At 38.6% G+C, this 24,725-nt stretch overlaps 1 long non-coding RNA gene across 1 annotated transcript in view; it reads left to right on the top strand.

Moving 5' to 3' along the window:
* LOC128087885 (uncharacterized) overlaps positions 1-22,984 on the top strand; it is a 32,494-nt gene extending 9,510 nt beyond the window's left edge. Inside the window, exons 2-4 of the long non-coding RNA XR_008210061.1 lie at positions 4,412-4,463; positions 20,456-20,634; positions 21,567-22,984. This is a non-coding gene — a long non-coding RNA (uncharacterized LOC128087885). The remainder of the gene's footprint in view (positions 1-4,411; positions 4,464-20,455; positions 20,635-21,566) is intronic.
* Positions 22,985-24,725: the final 1,741 nt, after the last annotated feature.

Below are 24,725 nucleotides of genomic sequence, written 5' to 3'. Positions count from 1 at the left end.
GTTGTCATTCTAGTTTATCTGTAAAGTGTTAAAATGTTGCCATAATTTGATATAGAAAAATTCCCAACCTTCTTGGATTAAGAGAGGTCCTTTCATTTTCCACTATAGCAGTGGCCCAGGGACTCTTGGCTGGTATACATCTCTGAAATTATTACCTTCTTGGTAGATTAATAGTTCAATTTCTTCTAGAGTTTCAGTGCATTCATAACAATAGTCTGGAAAAGAATTGCATTTTTATATACTATTCACATTTCTTGCAGAAAACATCAGTATGATTGTGCAAAGCACCACATGAAGGGAAAACAAAAGAGTTACACTTGGGAGCTGATTCTCATCCGGCTGATGAACAATCACCATGTGAGAAAGCAATGTGCTGCTTTGAGATTACTTTTAAAAAACAGGCAGAACAAAGCTACGAACTAAAATCTGAAAGATTCACATTATACATGCAACCACCTTTTCTTGAACAACCTCACTGCAATTCTCATCTATTTTTATTAAAAGCATGCAAATGTAGTGTTGGATTGATGATTGCATTTAAAAGAGAGAAAATACCATCAAACCCTTGAAGAAAAAAGCTGTCATTTCAGGCTCTGATTAGGTGCTAGAAAAAATGAATATAATGATAATAATAATAACAACTAACCAATTGCTCTCATAACATTATACATTTACATGTAGCAAAATGTAATTTGATTTGCACGACTTCCACCTGCCAGTGTCCCGAATGTTCTATGAGGGCTCTCCAAAAATAATGCCTCCTATTTTATTATGCTGATCTGTAACACTGGAAGTGAAAGTTGGTGGTATGGCAGTAGAGGTTTGAACCTGCCTGCCAATATGCTGCTTCATTTTGTTGCCATGTCACAGAGGGCAGCAGAAGGGCAGCCTGACATGGGAGTGTGTATGAAGAAAAGGTGTCACTCAATTCCTCCATGTGGAAAAAATGGCACCAACCAACATTCATGGATGCCTGCTGAACGTTGAATTAAAGTGAATCAAAATTTGAGTTTCATATTTTTAATTATTTCGCATTATTTTTACTGCGTCTTTGCACGACTGGATTGCAGTCAGCAACAAAACTGGACAAGTATGAAAATGTCTGTTTTTGCTCTATTTCAGACAGTTCATCCTTAAATCTATAACTACCCATAAACATATGTGCTTCCAAACACATACTTCTGTCCTTTATTGGTGGAAGAAAGGCAGGCATTCGGATCTTCTTTGGGAAAGAAACAGCACATTTCAATATTAGGTGTGCAAAAAGAAATCAGCATAGGAAAATTCCAAGCAAAATTTTGTGTCACTTTAATCAAATTCATTTCAATAATCAAATTAACTCGCCATTTCTTTTTTAATACTGCACATATATCATATGGACATGCTTTTTTTCTTGTTTAGATAAATTTTTCTAATTTAATTCTGTCACTTTGAGGGCTATTACATTTTTTTTCAGCAGGTGGAGTGTAGCCTCTTATAGCCAGCCTATGTAATTGTGCTTCTTCTCCATTATCAAGGCAGGGAGTTTCTCTGTGCCCTTTTTCTCTGTGTGTTACAGCCATCATACTCCACAATCTGGCCAAGTACAGTAACAAGTGTGACTTTTGATATCCTATTATATCATGCTTTGATATATTTTTGTAATATTTGATGAGCAGTTATGAACTGTAAGCTAATAGCTTATGCATACTCCAGTTTATAATATCGCTTCCTCCACAATAAATCTTTTTAAAATGGCCTCACAGAAATAATATAAATGATAATCTGTTTATGATGAAAATATGTGTATAATTGTATACAGATGTCTACACACAAATTTGACACGACTTTCAAATACGTATATGCAACCATTTCCCTGTTTTCAGTGGGATTCTGTCACTTGTTTATATTTTGGCACTGGTAGAGGAATATCTTTATTCTACAATTTTGCCTTTGCAATATTTACTTTTTCCTTCTGCTCCTTGGATTTGCTGACAAAGCAAAAATAGAGCATAAAAAGAAAACAGAGAAGAAAGAAAATTAGCATGTGACAAATTGCATCTTTCCAGTCAGAAAAATCAGCTTCCAGACACTGGAATACAACGTGATGCCTTTTATCAAGTTAAAGTGTTTACACAAACAGTTACACAAACACAAACGTGATTACAGATACCATCCACATATGGATGACATTTGCTTAAGCAACATTTCTAATACATAAATGCGATTAAATATAAATACAAAATACGGTTTGATTTCTATATAGTCATGTGTATATATATATTTTAATCCTGCTTTCAGAAAATGGGCACCAATTATGCTGGAATGATCAAAATACTGTTCTTACCTACATGAGAAATACGCCTCTAGAGTTTTCCATTATCTTAGCAATCCTCTGCGTTAAATAGTTTGCAGATGGATTTTTTGTTGTGTTTTTTTTTTCCTTCCCACTACATCTATTAAAAAACTACTCTAGAATCTCACCACTTTTCTAGTCAGAAACCTTCCAGTTTCCAGCCTACATTTATTTGTGTCCAAATCTCACCCACGTGTTCTTGTGCCAACATTGTCCAGTAGAGTAAATAGTTCTTTTTTCTGTCTACTGTTTACCAGCCTATTGTGTTTTTAGAGGATAATTATTTTCTGTATCAGCCTTTGTTTCAGCTAGACTAAACAAGTAAAAATAGTGCAGCCTTTCTCACAAAAAGACTTCTGCCTAGTAATTACTGCAGCTCTTAACCTATTTCATCTTTCACGATCATGATGAGAAAAATCTGTTTTAGATCCCTCAGGTGCCTTAAACTGAAGTATAGCTGTTTCTGCAAGAAATTTTGTAAGTTGCCCATCTTTGCATGACATTTATCTTTTCACTGTTGCATCCCACTGACAACTTAATAACTGCACCGTCACCTAATACACATACCCAGATCTATCTTCTATGTTGCTTGCAACTGATATGCTTCTAGTTTATGCTGGTCTTTTAATTGATCTTTTGCCTACATTACATGTTTCAAAGATACTTTAACTGTGTGTATACTCAATGTACTTCTTCCAAAGGTAATACATGTCTTGGATAAACTGATGCCAAACATAATAGAAAAATATAAAGGAATAGTGCTGCAAGACAAAGGGAGACATCACACTGAAAGCACAGGGAATGATTAAGGAATAAGAAATTTTGGAAGTATGGTGTAAGAGAACATAATGTTTTAAATGCAGAAAGTACCTTAGGAATGTGGTGGTTTTGTTGCTGTTGTTTGTTTGTTTGTCTTATGTACACAGAAATGCTTGAGTATTGAATTTTATTTGTCTTGGAGAAAAAATTCTCAGACGTCCTAGAGCAGGAGAACCCAAACTCACAGAATCTCTCAGTGTGGCATGCAAGGTATATGGGGCTTAGCCCAACACCTCCTCAGAGAAGCTGGGAAAAAGCCTTTGGGATTGCATTCACTGCCCAAACAGCTGAACATCTTTTCTGGTATGGAACTAAAGCTTAACACACAGTTTTGGCTCCTGGTTCTACCATGATAGTGGTAGAAAACTAACAGAAAATAGTAGTGGTATCCATAGCAAAATACTTTTGGTAGTCTCTGTGGTAGACAGGTCTGTAGAGACAGTATTATCCACAGGTCACTTCCTAGAAATGGTTTGGTGTACCAATGAAATATGTTCCTTACGTGACTGTTCCGAATAAATTAATATTTACTTAATTGCATCAATACTTTTAGAGTTGTTCACAGTAAAAAGCTTTTTGATGCTGTGGTTGTAGAAGCTCCATCTTAAGGGTCACGCATTTGGAACAAAGTATCTGTGCCTATTAGCTTTTAAAAAACAGTGACATTTTCAGAAGCATCTTTAATGATTTTGGACTATTAGTTCCAGTATCTGGGAATTTGTGAACTTTGAAACTTTGAGAAAAGGATTTCAATTTCCTTATTTTGGCATGGAAGAGTGCAATTTTAAACACTTGTGGTTGTAAAATTAAAGAGAGTAGACTTGTGCATGTCACACTTCCTAGGAAGAGCTTCTCTATTTATTAGAAAGTCAAGGTAGGCTTTTGAGGGATTTTTTGGAGGGAGAAAGATAAATCTTTTAAAAATGTGTTATAATTTGTTTTTTTTCTTTTTCTTTTCTAAGAGTACTAGGAAGAGAAAATTTATTCAGAAAGGAATTAATTCCTGGGATGTACAGCTTAATAGAATTCTTGAAAAATCTTTCTGTCAGTTTTAATGTTGATGAGAATCTGCGTATTGGGATGGGAATTTGTATTTATGCAGGATTATTTTATTAAGTTATTAAAAGTAGTTCTACTTAATGTGCCCTCCTTGACTGTTGCTGTGTAATTCCTTCTTTGATGTTGAAGTGATTAAGTGAACACATTAAATTTTTGGTGTGTTTCTGGTCATGTTTTAATGTGTTGCATTCTGTTTAGAGAATCCCTGTGGAGCTGATAGCTGTGGACTGATGGCTGGTATACCAAGCAGGTAAGCTGTGGACATTTTTCAGTGTTAACGTAATGACTTTCATCAAAGGAGGAAGGAGTCTTCTTATTTTTCATCTTGTTAAGGTGGGTTTGGAAGACTTTGATTCTATAAATCCTGGGATCTATGATGTCTATAAACCTAGCATATGAAGATAGTGGCTTCAAAAATAAAAGAGGTGGTATTTCTGTTAGAAGAGATTACTTCATTTGACCTCCAACTCATGATTTTTAAGAAACGTTTCAGACAAGTTCAGACATCCGACGTTTGCAGCAGGGTGTAACCAAATGATCATTCTGGCACGACAAGATTAATGTGAAAGCAACCTTTTCCCCTAATTCACTTTCTGTTTTGCTGGTTGAAGGTAGCTGAAGTATTTGCCACACTGGGACAGAGCTTTGTCATTGTCCTCTTTCAGTAACGACAGCCTTACTGAGTTGCTAAAGGAAAGCGATTCACAGACCACCTTACAAAGAGAAACATGACACAAAGTAAAGCGTGCCATAGATGATAACACCGTATGATGGATTTTAGTCAGATAGAGGTGCTAGGCTAATTAAGAAAGAATTAAACTACACGTGACAGATATCAGTGGCATTGCTTAATATAGCGCTGGAGGATACAGGGAGCCACAGGGGTGATGAAAGCACTGCAAGAACATAAACACAAGGAAAATAAACTACAATTGCTGTGTGCAAGGATAGTGGTTTTTGCAGGTAAACGTTGGGATTCCTGTTTGACGAGGTGCTTTTTCCGTGGCATAATTTTGCCATTAATAAATCTTCTATGCAGAAAACAGCTGTTAAGCTATTAGAAACAGCTTGGGGGGCTTCAGAGCGCAGAGCCACCCTTGAACGGTTATTTGTATGAGAAATATTCCATTATTTTCTTAGTGTGAAATGATTTTTCCTCTTGTGCAAAACATTCTGATGTCATTTAAAACTTAAAATCAATAAAAAATTTTCAAGCTAAGAAAGTTGTGTGCATATCAAAAGCTGTTTGCCTCATCAATTAGTTAATACAAAGTAAAAACCCATTAGATATTTATATGAAGAACTATTCAGAACATCTTTTCTAAAATAAAGATTTGTTCATTTCAGTCATTTACTCTTAATTTCTTGTGGTGGGTTCCTTTCCAAAAGATTTTTTGGTGCTCTGATTTAAGGTGAAATCAGGCTTTTGTTTCCTAAAAGTAGATTTATCAGCATGCTGATATAGAGGAGTTGTCTTTGTGCATAGAAATCTTTGGTCCTTCTTTGTATTTACGTATCATTTTCATTTCTTCATGCTTATGTTGCATAAATCTGTTAGGACACAGAATTATATACCTCTATTCCTTAAAATCAGTGAGGTGAATCTGTCTTAAGAAGAGGGTTAAGGTATGTTTTTAGATAGAGAGGTTATGGTGGAACACGTGGTGAAACTCTGAAGAGCAAAACTTGTTCTGTTGTATGTCCAGCGGAAGGATTTCACAAGCTGCAGTTTCACACTGTAAGAAGAGATGTGCTGATTCAAGAACAGAAGTGCAGGCAGTTCAGCTCTGAGGAGAAGAGGCTGTGCATCAGCAGTGATGCTCTCACGCTCTCTCGGAGCTTTGCCCCAGTGCTGCCTCCTCTTTCCCTTCAGTCTGTCAGAGGTGGGAGCAATTTAAAATCATAGAGTCTACAGTACAAGGCTCTTGGCCTTTTTTTTCCCCCTTCTTTGAATCGGTTTAAATGCTTAGAGCAATTCTATGGCTCATGAGGATTTTCCTGTCTTTCAAGTAACTCCTTAAAAGCAGGTGTTTCAGGGCATATCTTAACTTGTGTAGATGATGGCAGAGTGCTGCATACAATCAGTTACTGACTTGCGGATTAACTTAGAAATACAGCAGGTCACAAACATTCTCCTCCATCCACTGCACATGCATTTCCTCCTCCTTTGCCCACACAACTACAGCAGGTAGGGCTGTTCAGATGACTGTGTGGGATCTTCACAGAGCAAGGAGACACGTGTGGGGCTGGGACTGGACCAAACTTGGGACAGTAATGCAGGAGCTGCACTGCAGCTCATTAAAGTGTCCGATATCACAGGTTATTGTAGCTATTGAAGCAGGAAATGATAAAGCAATTCCTCCCTTGCAAACACTCTCTGTAAGTACATAAGGTAACTGCAAAATGGTGGAGTTGAAAGGAAGATAAGGATGTTCTCACTCTCTGTTGGGACTGGATGTGGGTGCCTCCCTTTCAGGTGTGTGGTCTAAGCTTCAGGTGATGGGAGTGGTTCCCAGGTTTTTGAAGTCTTATTTTTCTTCTTTTTTTTTCATCTTCCTCCCAGCATATTACTCTGCTTTCTCATGAACAGCATAATTAGCTGAGCAATAAGCAGATCTCTCAGCAGGGCTGTTTTCATTCTGCTGCCATACTATATGTTTACCCTGGGTTACCATGCTTTCCTTTGCTTTACATGTGTTCCCCTCTTTCTGAGCTTCTGCTGAACGTTCTGCTCATTTTAAAAACACCGTTGAAAACTAGTCAGAAGAAAAAAAAATGAACAACCCTTATTCATTGCACATTCATTTTCCCCAAAACCCCAATTCATTTGCACGTTCACCTCCATATTGGAAAAACCTCTTTTGTTTTTCTAATCCTGCCAGTTTATTTCCAGGTTTGTTGAGTCTTCAAAGGCTTTGTGTCACTTCCAGAGTCCTGAGAAGTTGTTTAGTATAAGAACAGACTCTGAGTGCCTTTCTGTGTATCTTGGTTGCAAGCCCTTTTATCAAATTAAGAAAAAAAGAATCTTCCAAACCATTGTGCCTTCAGCAGCAGCACAGTAAAAACAAAACAAAACAAAAAACAGGTGTTCAAACAAAGGGAAAATAGCTAAAGCACATTTTGCTTGAAAGTATATAATATTAGTAGAAAGTGTACTTCTCAAGAAGTATGTTTGAGTACAGTGCAATGAGCACTGAATCCACATTCCCTTCCTATCATCGACTAAGGAAATACAGTATTAATTTGCATTTCAATCTTGCACATAGGTGCAAGTTTTATCAGGATAACGTATGCATCTTTTTGTATGTTGAGACACTGTTTTGCCTCTGCCTCAGCCTGTCCAAGGTGTATTAATATTGACTGATTAATGTACATCCCATGGTGTATTACTGCTTATTTAAAGCGTAATGCTGCATGACCTTACTTTTCTTTTTCTGTTAATTATATTTTCCCCTTGTAGGACAGCAAGTTTACTCATTCTGAATCATGCCAAACCGCATAATCTGGAGAGGAATATTGCGGCTCTGCTTGGAAAGTACTAATTGGGCTTCAGCCATCACTGGGAACGTTGTATAGCCTTTTATTATTTTAACTGGCCAAATGCCCTTTGTTCCCACATTAACAGCCTCCCTATGACGCCTGTAACTTTGATATTATTTTCACTTTTACGCTAAATTTCACCAGATGAAAGGCACAAACCCTCCAATTTCAAAATAAAATAAAAAAAAAAAAAATAGCACGTTTTGTTAATGCTGTATTTCAGAGGGAAAGTCTGTGAAAATGATAACCCATGTCTGCTGGCCAAAGTTTTGTTCAGTAAACCAATCCTGCCAGCTGTTCTCATTGGCAAGAGGAAAGATAATATTTTGGTATTTTTAATTTCCTCATTTTAGAGCAGAAGTTTTGCTTGTGTCATCATTTAAATCATGTGTGTTAACATCAGTCTGGCATACAATACGGCCTTTATAAAGAGCTGGGTTTGGAAGATATCACTGCGATGTTGCAATAGGGTTGTTCTAGAGCATTAAACACAACTTCAGTCACTTACGGACAAGGAATTCTTGCGGGCTCTCTGGTTCATATGACTGAAATACCGCTTTGAAAGTCCTGAGGGGGACACCAAAGCAGATATGTAGGAGCATTTTAGTCAGATATAACTGCCTGCTGAAGACAAAAAATAGCTCGAAAGACTGGTCTCTCACTTGTGTGCCTGTTGTCCTCATCTCACAAGGCAGACTGAGAAAGGATCACTGAAGAGTACCTAAGGTCCAGTCCCTGGTGAGTGACTAGGGATGGCCTCGGGCAGGCAAGAGGAACACTGTTATTTCTAAGAGACAAAAAACAGTCACCCAAAACGTGAAGCTTAAGCACCTATCCAAAGGTGCCCTATCCTATCCAAAATGCAGACATCCCTTCATCTTGGTTTCTGGCTCCAAGCTTTAATTTCTACTGAATATTGAAGTCCACACCTTAGCAAAGGCTTTATTTCAGCATATCATAGAATCAAATAATTGTTTTGAGCTGGGAAGGATCTTTAAATGTCACCTGGTCCACATTGCTCAGATTGCCCCATCCAGCCTGATCTTGAATTTCTCCAAGGATGAGGCTTCCACCACATCTCTAGCAACCTGTTCCAGCGTTTCAATACCCTTCCATAAAAAAATTCCTCATATCCAGTCTAAATCTCCCCTCTTTTAGTTTGAAACCGTTCTCCTTGTCCTGTCACGGCAGACCCTGCTAAAGAGTCTGTCACCTTCTTTTTTGCAGTCCCCCATGAGATACTGAAAGGCTGTTAAAAGAAGGATTTAATTCACTTGTGCCTTACAGTAACTGTACAATTACTGTCTTAAGTGCTCTGAGGTGGATGGTGTTTATGACCATTCCAGTGCGTTTCATAGGGGAACAGCACAACCTTCCACTGTCCTGAAATAGAACTGGGCCCTTCCATTTATTAAAGTTGTCTTGGGCAAGCCAGCAAAGTCTGTAATGTCTTTCTGATATCATCACCCTATGTGCACTTGGTAATGCAGGGCACACTTCAAGGAAAATGGAGGTCGTTCTTACAGTTTGCCTATGTATTGCTGTTGAAATATATTCTTGCATAAGTTGAAAATAGATTGTGCATTTTGTTACCAAGGCTCAGCCCTGCAACCATACTATTACCACAGTTATACCACAGTTACAACAAGGATGCAAGTTTGCATTTAAATATATTTATCCAGTTTTTGCAGTATGTGAATTCAAGGGGAAAAAAAAAAGATATTTTTTTTCAAGTTTTAATTTCCTACAGGAACATATAATAATTTCCTGCCTTTTTCTGTCTGTGCTGCCATTCAGCAAGATCTAGGTAGGCTGGAGAGTTGAGAGGAGAGGAACTTTATGAGCTTCACAAGGGTGACTGTAAAGTGCTACACCTGGGGAATAAAAACCATATGCAGGCTAGGGGTTGACCTGCTGGGAAGGAGCTCTGCTGAGAAGGACCCAGGTGTCCTGATGGACAAGAGTTGACCACGAGGCAACAGTGTGCCCTTGTGGCCAAGAAGACCAGTGGTATACTGGGATGCATTAAAAAGAGTATGGCCAGCAGGATGAGGGAGGTGATCCTTCCCTTCTACCCTGCCCTGGTGAAGTCATATCTCAAATACAGTGTCCAGTTCTGGACTTCTCTGTTCAAGAGAATCAGGGAACTTATAGACAGAGTCCAGCAGAGGGCCCCAAAGATGGTTAGGGGCCAGGAGCATCTCCCTTGCAAGAAAAGGCTGAGAGACCTTGGACTGTTCAGCTTGGAAAAGAGGCTGAGAGCATCTTATCAATGCTTATGAAGTGCTGGAAGCAAGTGGAAGCCCAGAGACAAGAGGTACAAACTGAAAGCCAGCACGTACCTTATGAACACAAGAAAAGACTTCTTTACATTAAGGGTTACAGAGAACTGGAACAGAATGGCAGGTTCTGGCCTCTCTTCCCTTGAGATATTCAAAACTCACCTTGATGCTTTCCTGTGCAATGTACTGTAGAGAAAACACCTTAATAGGGGTTGGACTAGATGATCTTCAGAGGTCCCTTCCAACCCCTACTATTCCATGGTTCTGTGATTCTGTGATTTTCTCCTGGTTAGCACTCATTGCTGCAAGTGCAGTTACAAGCCAGTGTCTTTTATCTTAAGTTTTTCTTGCCTCCTGAACTGACAGAGCCTTTCAGGGTATTCTCAGACAAGGCCAGTCCATCAAACAAGAATAAAAGTGCAAGGGAAAAATGACAAATTCATTTGGTAGAACTGTTAACGAGTTATTTGGAGTCTGTGTGCCCCATGCAACAGCCTTCCAAGTTATTCTACATGTACTGTAGTTTCACGAAGCTGCTGCAGATGGACCTTGTCCAGAAGCTTTTTCAGAGTGTAACTGTAAATTCCAGCCTTCTTGGAAAGCTAGCACTACTGCATTAGTGCTCCAAAGTACTGCAGCAGGTGGCTGAGAACCTTGCAAATTGTGGTCCTGTGCAGCAAGGCAGGTGGGAGGGTACTGTCAGGTGATGCACTGATTGCACTCTATGGGATAAGCCATGGATGCTCACCAGCTGCTAGCAGTGAGGAAGCACTTGAACATTGACCCCTTATCTTAGAAAAGGCAAATATTATTAATTGCAACAATGCACAAATAACAAAGGTAAGGTGTTAAAAAAAAAAATAGTAATATCTTCCTTCTTTTAACTTTGTTCAGGATAACTTGGAAATTGTAGGCAATTGTATCATTTTAGATGAAAGGAAGAAAATTTAGGAAACAAAACATCCACAGCCGTATTTCTTGAAACTAGCCAGGAAAGACATCTGACATCATTTAAGTCTTTCCCTCTCAGCAGCTGAATTAACAGTAAACTGCAATGAAATCAAACTTATTATGCATACATGAGCAAAATGAAAAAGAAATCCACTATGGTAGTGGAAGGAAAGATAAGAGCTTTCTAAAATCAAGAGTAGCAAAGACAGGTCACAGAGGGAACGGAAGTTTTTGTATCACAGTAAACAAGGAGGCATCAAATTAGTTAATTCAAAACAAATAAAACCAGAAGCATTGCCTCATACAGCAGTTAGGCAACTCTGAATTTCCTTGCCACAAGGTGTTGAGGTTTACAGAATCTGACACGAATTAAAAATCTCTTGGACAAACTCATCTCTCAGGACCTATTAAATACAAAGCGGCAGCCTCAGATTTAGGATATTGTATCACTGGAAGTTGGAAAGATAAGGTGGGTAGCTATCACTGCTTGTCATTTTATTATAATCTTCAATAATCATCCACTTTCCACCATTTCTCCTCACTTTTGGAGCCAAGATACTGGGCTAGATGGATCTTTTTTAGTCTGAGTTGGGACAGCCCTTCTTCCATCCTGATTTTAAATAATTCCTGCAGTTTAAGAGAAACTTCTGAGAGTCAACCTGAACAACATGAGTCAGATAAAGGACACCAAACAGAACTAAGACTAAAAGAAAGCACTCAGGAAGAGATAACATCTCAGGAGGAGATAACTAAGAGAGCAGACTCTCTAAGTAATATAAAGGGAAGATAAAGTAGGATTAAATTTTCATCTAGCCTTTAACTCTTCAAGAAAAAGTGCCACCACACATGAGATGATGGAAAATTACTCACCCCCGTAAAAGAAAAAGAGTGGTCCTATCCTTCCAGTGGGGGAAAATACAGGAAAATTGAAATTTGTCCTTACACAGAAGGAATCTTAATTGTCAAATCACATATACATCAAGCTCTGCAAGTGGATGAGTTCGTAGTAAATGATGAGTACATGAACACACAAAAGTGCAAAAATCATAGCATTTCCAGCTTATTAAACAAACAAAATAACAAACCTACTTAAATTAATTCTGCAGTTACACACGCCCTACAAAAAGGTCTCAGTCCTGTCAGTCCTGTCATGAGAAAGAACTGAATGTTCTTTGATAGTTCTTATAAAGGTGAAATGCTCACATTGTATGGATTGCTCAGACTTCACCAAATCCCACTGAACTACGACAGGTCACAGCAGCTGATGATCTACCAACACACGTACCATGTTGGCCTATACAGCAGAACTGTAAATTCTGCCTTGAGGAAATCACCTTTTTCAATGAGCTCATGGATAGCAGTATATGGCCTTTGGCTTTCTTGGGCCTGTGACAACCCAAAGTCTCTCTGAATCTGAGTCAGGCAAGGAGGAGTTGTCCCACTGCTGGCACCTCCAATCGAACACTGTAAAGTTCAACTGTCAACTCCTTCTTTAATGAAATGCTGGAAGAGTTATTTACAGCTAAACCCAGTATTTTCTAACTTGAGTGTCACCTCAAAATTCTCTCAGGCAAAAACTAGTTACGACTGAGCTGCTGTCTGGTGACTTTCCTTTTCAAGGGCCTTCAGATGTTCTTCTATCTGACAAACAACCCAGTGACATGATGCTTACATCCCTAATCATACTTTCTTCTACATATTTTACCAGTGGAAGCTTGAGGCTTAATATCTCACTTCCAACTGTCCGCTTTCAGTTACTAGAATTTCTAGGTCATGTAACTAAACTAAAAAGTAAACTTATAATCAATAAGAAAAGATTGCTTTGAAGTAAAACACAATAACATACAAATAATTTTTGCATTTTCAACCATTGAAGCAGCCATTTAGCATATATTATAACTTGAGGTAAACCAGGACATAGAATGAGAGAGAACTTTTCTGTTGTTCCCTAATGAACCATAGTCAACATGCTAGGTTTCTTTCTCTGTTATCTTGAAATAAGAACCATTACAAAATAACAAAAGGTTTATTTTCATTATCATATGGAAGAGAGACACAGACATGCAAAATTTTTCCATTTGTAAAAAAGGATTAATTTGTAAGCATTTCTCTATAACATATAAAATAAATAACCCTGCTTTAAGGAATGGAAAAAGTTTTGTATTTTTTTAGTCATTGAGTAGATAATCATGAACACTGGCTTAAAGAATAGATCCATTGATTCATTACCATTATGTTTTACTTTCTAGAATGGATACCTGATGATAATCATAAATATCAGAACTACAGCTGATAATGAATGATTAAAGGCTAGGGGACAGATGTAAAGGGAAAGTAGAACAATTATTTTTTTCCTGAGGTCCTTATGTGGTTCTCCTTTATTCCCTTCTACCAAGCTCTACCAATTTCTGTGTGACATAAAGGACTGAAATAAGACTGGATTTGGACTGTTTCCCATCTTGTGAAAAGATCCCTTTCTTGAACCATGGAAAAAAAAAATATATTAGAAATTGAAACCTTGACAAAGTTTTGGAACTGAAAATAATGATAATGTCAAAAGAATCAATGGCAATATTTCTTCTAGGTTATCTACGAACATTTGGATTGTACTAGAATTAGTGTATATCTTGTAACTAAAAGACATTTTTGAGAAAACAAAATCTTTGAAGTGTTAAAAATTTGTTTTTATTAAATTCAGTTTTCAGTGTTTTGAAATCTTATTTGATCCACTTCCCACCAACTTTTGGCTTAGATCAATAGATGTATTTTCGGGTGAAAATCATTTTGTCTGAAAGTGCCAAGCTACCTTTGCTGTTGACAATGAACCATACAAATATCACAGGAAACTTCTGGTTTATTCAGTGTCTTAATCAGCTGGAATTTGAATAATATGCAGACACATATCTAACTCATTCCCAAATGACTAGGAAGTCTGCATCACATATGCTTTTCAAAAAGGAATTTCTCAAAAAATTTAATTAGACAAGAAAATGAAACACAGCTTGTTCAGTTTGGGGGTTGTTTTTTTTTGTTTCTTTCTTTGTTTGTATTTATTTAAAATCATCATTCCATTTTGTTTCTTAATTTATATATCTACTTAAACTCTATATATACCTTTATAAACCCTTAAATAAATTTGAATTTTCTTTTGTTGGCATCCCAAGAATTCAGATCACTGAGAAATCTACCTGAGAACTTTAAAGATGAATAAAACCATAATGGAGAAACAAACACACAAGCTTGACCACAGAGCTATTAGTATGCAGTCATCTACAGCACAAATGTATACTTCTGTACCAGTTTGCAGGCTCTTAGTTTTCTTTTTTGTCCCAGTGGAAGAGCAGAGCTTTACAAAGCAAATCAAAACTCCCTGAATTTTCACAGGTAATTTTTCACAGGCCTCATAAAAAGCCCCCTTGGGCTCCCTGTTGAAAACAACAGCAAGCACCAATGAGCCAGAATTATTCCCACCACTGAAACTCTTTATAGTGCACAAAGACTACTAAGTACCTTCATGCCACATCTCTTTCAAATCCAATTTCTATTTAAAAATACAAGACCGTTTTCGTAAGTGGTTTGTCCAAGGGATAGTGGGAAATCTTTGCATTATCACCACCATTATGAAGTCTGGTAGTCCTGTGTTTTGATTCTAATTAAGGGGATATTATTCAAATAGATGACAAAACTTTCCTCCTGGTCAGTACAGAATTTTGTTTGTGGTTCTAGACAGAAACATCAATGTATTTCTTGTGAATAACAAAGTGCTCATGGCACCAGCAGGGACTTTGACTTACATAAGCACTATTAACACTTCTTAGTTACCTTTTAAGGTGGTAGAGCATGAAGGGCCCTGCCAGAGAAGCTTTAAAATCTTCATCAAACCCTACAATGACAGTTCAGGGGATTACCATCCACAATTCTCTGCCTTCTGAAGGGGGAATGCCAGCCCTCAGCTGCTCACTTTGCTGTCCTGACTGCACTGCAGGTGCAGAAAAAGTTTGGTCTCCTTATGATACCTGCACATAAAAAGCAATAGGAAAAATCAGTGCATGGAAAAGACAGCTTCTCTCTTCTTGATCTCTCAGGGTACAGACAGTTGAAAATCTATTTACAATCATCTTTGTACTGATAGTGTTCAGGTTAAGAATAACTGGAGCTTTCTTTTTGTTTGCTTGTTTGTTTGTTTGTTTGTTTTGAGAGCGTGGGGAGCTTCTGATCCAGGTTGTCACGCAGCCCCATAAACCATTTTATAAGGTCAACTGAAAGACAGTATAGGCTGGGAATGAGCAGCCAGGGACGGTTCAGATTGCACTGTCAGTGAATGGCACTGCTTTCCTGCATTTGCACTGAATCTGAGTTTGAGCATTCAGATAATCATCTATGACATCTGAGATACAGGAGCAGCGCCCAGCAGATGGGCCAGTACCTGCTTACATCTAGCCCGAATCACTGGAAAGGACATCTGTCTCTGCTCTCAGATCTGATGCTTCAGTGGCCCTACTGCAGCTGAGCAGTAAGAACTCCACCGTGCATTTATGAACTGATATTTCTAAGTAATTTGTACTGTGAGCAGGATTTTGAATGAGTTTTAACAAAGTGGCTAAAAAAAAAAAAAAATCCTGCTGTCAGATGTGCCAGATGTCAGCTCCTCATTGCAACACATGGAGCTTCTTGACAAAAAAAAAGTTGCAGAAATATTTTTAAGATGCCTAAAACGGCAACATGTTGTTCAGCAAAATCACTTTTTCTGAAGCTTTTCACTCCAGGTCACATGCTACTTTGGGAAAGGAAAGTCTGAAAAAGTTACAGGCACCTGAAATTTCTGAAGAATTTTTTTCTGAAGAAATAATTTGGGGTACCTGTGCCTATGTTACCTTCTAGTCTAAAAATCACCTCGTCCTTTCCTCTTCTCTTGCATCCAACCCCAGACAGTCATGTTTCTAGGTAGACACTGTGGCTAGTGTACAATGCTATAAGCATACTGAAATGACTAATATGAAAGGGCTGAGTAAAAGGCCTTTAAAAATAAACCAAAGATAAATCATTACTTAAGAATTACTGTTTTGTTTGCTTGTCATTAGACATCTGTTCATAGACACTGCAGATGTTCCACTGTTTGTCTGGGTTTAATCGTAACAACTTTGCAAAGGTGCCTTCTTCTTCCTCATTGTTTTCAATTGGTTTCTAAGGCAAACAATACCTATTTTTTTTCCAGGCCTTTTAATTATTTAAAGCTGCTAAAATGCTAGAACTAAATAACTTCATAGGATGGAAATTTAAATCCAAACCTCAAAATGTACCAAGTGTGTGCAGTACCAGACCTTGCCTTGACCCCTCCCGCTGGTAGCCCCCAGGACCTCCCTGCAAGGTCTGGGTATAATTCAGGTCAGAACTTGACCTGAGACATGTAAAGCTAGCCCTGCCCTTCCTCCCTTCTCCCAGTCATCTGCTCACATTTCTAGACCACAAATAATGTATTGAATCCGAATTGTTTACTTTGCTGGGAATGCCATCTGTGTGTTGGCAGCTGGGGTGGGAGGAAAGGCACACACACTGAACAACAGCGATAAATACAGACTAAATTAGGAGAAGGTCTGCTGCTTTCCAGTGCTCTGCATCTTTGCATGGTTCCATTAAGTGGATACACTTCTTCTTAAACAGATACTGCACATCTGGATTATTCAGCAAGAGAGCAAATTCAAAACATTTGATTGGAGATATCAAATAAGCCAGTCTGGGCAAAATAGTAGGACTACTGAAAAGGCTTGTGTCATTTATGGCTAAATTCACTTTTTAATATCTTACAGTATACTGGAACCAGCAAGGAGAAATAAAGGCAACAGTAAATATTGTCAAAAGAAGTATGTTGTAAGTCATCCAAAATGAAAAATCAGAGAAGATCTGGCACGAATGTTTCTCGTAGGTCAAAGATAATGTCAATAGCCATTTAATTGGCAACTGATTCTGAATTCTAAAGAGGAATTGCTGGCATAACATATGAATTTCCCATTTAAAAAGTCTCACATTTGAACAGTGCACTATATTACAGAAAGGAAAATTCAGTAATTAAAAGCTCATCTTTAAGTATTCAATTCTGTAAATGTGATGGCAGGGAAAAATTTAAAGATTAAAATTTTGCTGATATTTCTTCACTAACAACTTGGCAACAGCAGTAAGTCTACACAGAATCTTAGAATGGCTGGAGTGGGAAAGGACTCTTGGAAATGGTCAAGTCTTACTCCTCTGCTCAAAGCAGGGTCCATGAGGATTGCTCAGCACCATGCCCAGCTGGGTTTTTAATATCTCCAAAGACATGGAAGCCACAGCCATTCTGTTTTCTCACTCTTGGAATTGGTCTAAAGTACATGAAACTTAAGAGCAATCAATAACGAAGTGAGTTCAGTCCTTCAGCAAATTCACAGCTGCAGTACTGAAGTACTAGATGAAAAAAAATGGTTTAATGCCCCTTCATTTACAAAAGTTGGATTTACATTACTAATTTGATTTACCTCAATTTATTTGGTGTAATGCAAAAATGGCAGCTCTTCTGTGTAAGGTTTACCCATCCCGAAGAAAGTACATGGAGACAAGTTAACTTTCATCAGTTTAAGAGAGAGGTCCTCATGCTACCAGGGGGGCTGGCAGTAGACTCTCCCCCAGGTCCTCATTACTGGTGGTGGAATGCTGGCTGGTAGAACGTCTACACTGGGATTACCTCCAACAGATACTGGTGTCTAGCTGACAAGTCCACACAGCCCACTGGTAGCATGGCCATATGTGCAACAACAGGAGACAATCACGTGTTCGGATAAGCAAAGTCACTGGCAGAAAGCAAGGACACACAGTTACTACAGAGCAGATTTTCTCGAGTGAATTTCTTCTAGCTGCATTCCAGAAGCTAGAGGCAGTTCACTTGTGTTCTCATGGGCTAGTCACCTGTTCAGGCCATGGTCAGTATTTTCCCACACATCTGGCAATTCTTATCTTAAATTGACTGGAACAGGTTTCATACTTCAGTTTTCCATCAGCAAGACATAAAGAACAAGAAAGGACACGTCCTATTGGTAAGCATTTTAACAGTTTGGCAGACATTGGTCCACTAGCAAAGGCTATGTAATAAAAAGTGTAAAACTGCATTCACATCTGGTATAACTAGCTTGTCACTGTTATCTCCTCAGATTTCCTAAAATGTGCTGCACTAATGTTTGGTACCTGTTTGGTACAATGTAAGGTAAGACTTTCTCTGTTGTGACAATGCATAGGCTTGAAGATCTTATATTTTCATGTTGGAGTTAAATCTTTCAAAACCATTACCCCAGATCTAGAGATGTCAGGAAAGTGAGGAAGAAGTGTCTCAGTTCAGAAATGGGTCCCTAATGCCCATAGAACTAGTTGAAATGAGAGAAGCATGTCTACAAATGATCAAATCATAAATGGTTAGTTTAAAAACACTCTGCAGTGTTAGAGCAATTTTTTAGTATTTTTATTAGAAATACAGGCCACAAATAGATTTTCATCTATTTTAGAGGCTGAAACTATTCTCCTAAATATATGATATATTGGAGATACTCTAAAGTGATTCACCTAAATCCTGTGGGCCAAGTTTCCAGTCTTAATAGAGAACTTCTCTTCGTTCTCTGCAGCTTACCCTGGTAATTTCTTCCAATTTTATTAATATCTTCTTAGAATTATTCCTTGAAGAAGAACCTTGAACTGCAGATCATCTGCAAGGAAGAGGAACACAATTCTTTACCAGGCACAGTGAGATTCACAGAACAGCACAAAAACAGCATTCAAAAAAGAGATTCAAAAAACAGCACAGAAAAGCATAAGCATATTATTCTGACACATTAAAAATATTGAATTTCATTGCTTTGCATATATTTTAACAGAAAATTTTAGAGTCTTGAGTTAACATCTGAATTCCATTTGAATTAATTTGCCTCAGAAGAACTCAAGTTCTTACCTTGAGATTGTACATCATCCCTGAAATTTTCAAATTATTCAGAAAAATCAATGGCATTTTGATTGTTTAAAGTTACAAAAGAAAATGGGAAAGAAAAACAGGTACTTACACAAACTCTACAATCATCTCAACTCCGTAATTCCAAATTTGCAGCACAAGATCTGTATGGCAAAGCAGGAACAGTATGTTAAATCCTTGTTTGCTTTGTTCCTTGTTTTCTTGGGCATAAAAGCTTTGTTCATCAGTAGTCATACACTTCCATATGTACTGGTGTTTACAGACTTTTTAAAAATAAGTACTATCCCCCAGTTTTGCTGTTAAATAAATATTTTCTCATTCCAAAATGAAGCAATGGTTGAACTGGCTAGCTAGTTTAAGAAGTGAGCAGATTTGGTAACAAAGCAAGTCACTGACATGGCCACAGAGATTTTCGTGGTGGTCTTAATGGACTTTGAAAGTGACATCTCTCCTGGAAGAACCCCTGTTGCGTGGTCCAGTTTCTGTCTCAGTCATCTAGAGTTACTTCCTTCTAATTAAAATACTGTATCTGGTGGTTTACCAGGAGAATAAAACAGAAAATCCCAATTTTTGTTCTGAAGAACAAATGTGTGTTTGACATTTTTGGAGCAGCACTGCTTGCTTCTTACGTAAGTTCTCCTCCTCCACACAATTTTCTCTTCTGAAGGAAAATGAAGCATTTGTTTTTTGTTGTAAAAAGAGATTCTTGAAAGAATCAACAACAAACAAAAGCTATTCTTGCCATTGAAAAGATCTTGGTGACATGTCATTGTTCCAGAAAAAAGCAACAATCTGGATCCATTACTCCATCCATGAGTAGTTTGGATTTTGTGGGAGGAAAGGTGATGGCAGAAAGTAAATGAGTACATCTACAGCTGAATGCCTCAGCCTTCCTGGCTCTGAACTACGTGTCCTAAGTACTGCCCTGTGTGCATTTTCATACAAAGCAGTTACTTGAATTAATGGAATACATCAGAGAAGGATTTGAACTTCCGCTGGTCCCGCCACCACTGATGTGCACATAATTGCTGGGCACAGACAACACAGTCTACTTGTCTCTATTTTCTTCCTTCACGAGTCAGAGAGAATACAATGAGCGAGCAGTAGTCAGAAGTGGTCAGATTAGTAAATGAATAAGCTATTTAGAGTAATGAATAAAGCGTTATTCAAAGTCTGCTATTTAAAATATCCTTTTCCTCAGCTCAGTGAGCCTTGAACTAGACATTACTAGACAGGCTGAATTTACCCCTTCCAGGCTGAATTTACCTTCCAGGCTGAATTTACCCCTTCACAAGGGGTCACTGTTTACAGAAAAAGCAGATCAATACATTGAAAAAGGTGACAGCATGAACGACTGTGAGAAAAGTAGAGAAACAAATTCTGTGGTTCACATGTGTTGCTCTGCTGTGCTCATGGGTGAGCATTCACACGAGCAGAGATGCTTTTATTTTGCCTACTAAAAGTCTCCTGGTTTTTGCTTTCCAGCAAGTGGAGAATCTCCTCCAGACGTAGTCACAGCAGAAGCCTGGGGAGAGTGCACAGCTCGCTGCCTGCAGGAACCACCTTCTTCACAAGGCTTCTGGAAAATAAGCACATTGCTTGGCCAAGTTAGGTCTTCCATGTTGGAAGCTCCACACTAAAGAAATTAGCTAGCACAACGAAAGGTAAGATACCACCATTGTCTGAGAACAACTGAATGACCCTGGAAATGCAAATCCTTGTTTTTACACATATTCATACATGTAAATAAAATCCTGGCCCAGGAATTTTATTCAGCTGAGTAATATCCTTTGACTTCAATAATATTCTATTTTAAATGAGAGAGACTTCAGGTTAGGTTTTGCATTTGAACAGCAGCCTCTGTTTGAGTTCAGGTGAGACTGCTGCGTTGTAAAAACTCATAACTCATGCCAATTTGTCCAGATCAGATTTCACATCTTTTTAATACTCAGCTCCAATAACGCAGAAAGCAACACTGCCAAACTTCATAACTGTTCTCACATTTTGATTAGAAAATTTTCATGAACACCATTTCATATGGGTGTTCTCAACATGCCAGTTGCATCATCTCCTCCGTGCAATTAGTTATACAAACACTGAAAAATAGGTTTATGACCTGGAAGCAGGTTTTGATAAACCCTTCTGAAGAAGTACCTGAAGCCTAGTCCTGGAGAATCTACCAGTGATAGAAATGATTAATGCATGTACAACAGCACAGTCTCCAAACAAGCTAAAGACCTGCCAGGAGCAGCAGTAATTCATTATCTGTTTTAAAGGAAAGACTGCAAAAGAGACCATAATTGAGGATTGAGATGCTGAATTCTTCTGATGGGGAAAGTTACAGAACACATTAATAATGTGGGAGATTTACAATGTCCTGACAGAAATACAGAAGACAGGGAAGACAGAAAGGATCATGGAAAAAAGAATAACAGCCACGAAAATTGCACACTGACAGTGCACCGCTTCCTCCTTATTTACATAATTAATACCTGGTCTTCTGAGCCATGGGTCCACCTTGTTCAATGTTCATGGTCTACATAGCTGTGACAAGAGCACTCATAATACATTTCTTTTGCCCTCCTCTTCCACACAGGCCGCCTGGTGACTGTCCCACCATCTCTGTTGCTCACAGGAAACCACTACTGCTGCACTGGTTCTACTGTGTCTGAGGGCTGTGGCTTCAAATTGCAGTAAGGCTGATAAAATAACCAGCTGCCATGAAAAGAAGTGTGCTCTTGCATGTAATCTCCCTTGTGCTAGCTGTGGTCCCATGGTAAACTGATGCAGGGAGATGGCCATCAATATGCCACCCTCCTCAAAGAAGTAGTTCTCAGTGTGGTGTTGTCTTAGTCAAGCTTGTCATTAAATAGCAGCAAGCACAAGAAACTACTGAGCATTTTTTTCACATGTGGGCTAGAAAAGATTGAGGTTGTTACTATTTTACAAACCAAAAGATCCAAAATACCCAGTATGGTGAGTGCAGCACTGAAAACATCACATTATCCTATTCCTTGGAACCTATTATTGAAAGGCTCATATTGGGAAAAGAAAAAAAAAAAAGAATATAACACAAACCAAAACAGTAGGCTAGGAGCTGGAAAACAAAACCAATTAAATACAAATAGATTATGGACACCTTGTAACACAGAATTCCTGTGCATTGTCATCTGCTGATTATTAGTTTCATTTATTTTGGAATTTGCTTTATTTTCATGTAACTTTTGTGTATCTAAATAATTACAGTTGTATTAGTTTGAATCTAGTCAGTGAGATGAACAGAGGAGCCTATCTCTGTGTCATTCTGGCCAATATTACATTCTATTACATAAGAAGTGGGAATTAAACATAAGAAATGGGAATTAAATCAATTTTAATGCACCATTCTAATAAGAAGACAACTGTAGTTCTAGATTGCAATTATGGAGTTAATTACAATTTCATTGGTACTGCTTAGGATTAAGAATACTAAGTTTACCTTGGGTGAACATTTCATTATCTAGGATGAATCCAAGCTACTTTTCTTCTAAATCATATCTTGGCTTATTTCCTAACTTTGACTGTTTAATAAAAGCATAGAGAATTTTACAGGTAGACTGTATCAAAACAGGCTAGCTGGTTAACTTCAAATTACTGTACAGTGATTTGAGAAAAACATTAATTTTGAAGGAGCTCTGGAGGCTGAGTATAAAGATTATTAAACATAAGTTATATATATGCAGAAAAATTGCTTTTGCATGAATTCACTTTTAAAATGTTAATATATGCATAAGAAAATTGTGTTTCTTAATCTCTGAAGAAACACTTATCACTAGGAACCACTTAATTCTTTTCCTGCGCTTGATTTATTAGCTTATGAAATTATGCTAATAGTTTGCATGCTAATGGTTTTGGGGCTCAAATGACCTGATTTTAATAATGAAGTAATTTATGCAGTAAATGCAATCATCATCCATGAATCTCACTTAAAAGAACGTATCAGTGATTACCTGTGCTAAAACCAAATGCCTGTCAATATGGCACACAGCGTATGCCATGATGGGGAAACGGGATGTGCTCAGCCCAGTACAGCCTTTAGGATGGTTGGGTCCCGTGCTGATGAGCTACAGCAAGGCCTGCAACAACAACTTTCTTAAGAGTTTATGAAGCTTAGTGTCAGCCAACTTCCTTGCATGAACACCTTGGAAGGAGAAAGACGATGGCAGGAAATGGGCAGAACCAGGAATGGAGTCTAACCTGGAGCCAGTTCTACTCTGTGAGTAGGAGACCTCAGTGGCACAAACACCTCACACACCGGGGTGGAAGAGACTGTAGGAAGAAAGTTTGTGTTTGGGTGAGAAGATTTAATCTTCACAAGAAAAGGGGCACTTTTATTAAGGATGTGAGCTGCGTGACATCTTAGAGGTGCAATCCCTTGCAACATCTGGGAAGCCGGTATGTAACAGATCCTTCACAAAGATGCTTTCCTAAAACATCTCTATTTAGAGATCTGCTCACTGCAAGACTGTATTTGAATCTGTCCCCCACGTAATTTATTGTTCTGTTCCCAAGATGAGGAGCAATGCACGACTTCACTCTGAAAAGAATACAGCCGTGGTTTCTTTGCAGTAATGTAAGCTTGTGTTTTGATAACTCGCTGAACATCAATATTCACTTTGGTATAAAAAAAATATATATATATATATATATATATATTCTTAGCTGCCAAAGATAATCTAACAGTTCAAACACCCAGTCAGAAGCTGAGAGAGGTCAGACTGGATGTTATGCAAAATGTACAAAGTGGATAGAAGAACTGGATCATTCCCTCCTCATAGAAACTCCAATGCCTGAAGGCCAGAAGTCCCCTCGTCTTCCAAAGACCGATGTTGAGCAACTGTATTTTGGTTGTTCCAGCCTCCTGTGTCCTCCACAGAACATGGAGACCTCCCTGCATGTTGAGACCAGGACCTATGTGATGCTCACTAAAGAGGCCTTGGTACAAAGGCCCTAAAATCCACTGTGCTGCCTACACATGGCTCCAGAGGGTGATGAGGCTGACCGTCTGTGTCTGGGTATGGGCTGGGCACAGCAACAAGAAACCTGCTGAAAGTATCCCTGCGGAGGCAGACAGGGCTTATTCTGCAATCTGCAATGTCTCAAGCTCCAGAGGAGTTGGGCCGAGCTCCACTGGTATAACAATAAGAACAAACCTGATCAAAGCCTGCGTGTTTGCTTTAGATGTGGATGCCATGCACTCTGTTGCCATAGAGCTGTGACAGCTTAATGAGCCGTCGCCCATCACAGATCAGAACTATTGCGGCTGTGTGCAGGCTCCTGCCCTGCCCCCTCTCTCCTGAGACATGCCAGAGTCCCATAGACGTGTCCTGGCTGCGCTGAGCTGCCTACCAACAAGCCTGGGCATCCTGGCCTGGCCAGGCAGGGTTTCTGAGGTGAGAATTCCCCTCTTTCATTTCCACAAGCTGCACCTGGAGGATGCTCCTCTGTCAGGATGGCCCTGGTAGCAGCGGGGGCTGGAAGGCAGAAGATAGAAGGATGCATTTCAAAGCTCAGACATAGGGGTTTTTTGCAAACTGTAATGACTCAAAGCAGTTAAATATCTACATTTTCCTTGGAAATCTGACTAAATTATTTAGCACTGAAAACCAAGCTTGCAAACACAACTAGCCCAAGCCACAGAGCCCTGAGTGCTGGTGCATGCTTCCCATCGGACACAGACAGAAACGGCAGACAGCCAGCATCAGCATTTCAAAAA

Source organism: Tympanuchus pallidicinctus, unplaced genomic scaffold (genome assembly GCF_026119805.1).
Source record: "Tympanuchus pallidicinctus isolate F22 unplaced genomic scaffold, pur_lepc_1.0 scaffold31, whole genome shotgun sequence".
NCBI lineage: Eukaryota > Metazoa > Chordata > Aves > Galliformes > Phasianidae > Tympanuchus > Tympanuchus pallidicinctus.
The sequence above is the reverse complement of the archived record's forward strand: the minus strand, read 5'-3'. Positions and strand labels throughout refer to the sequence as shown.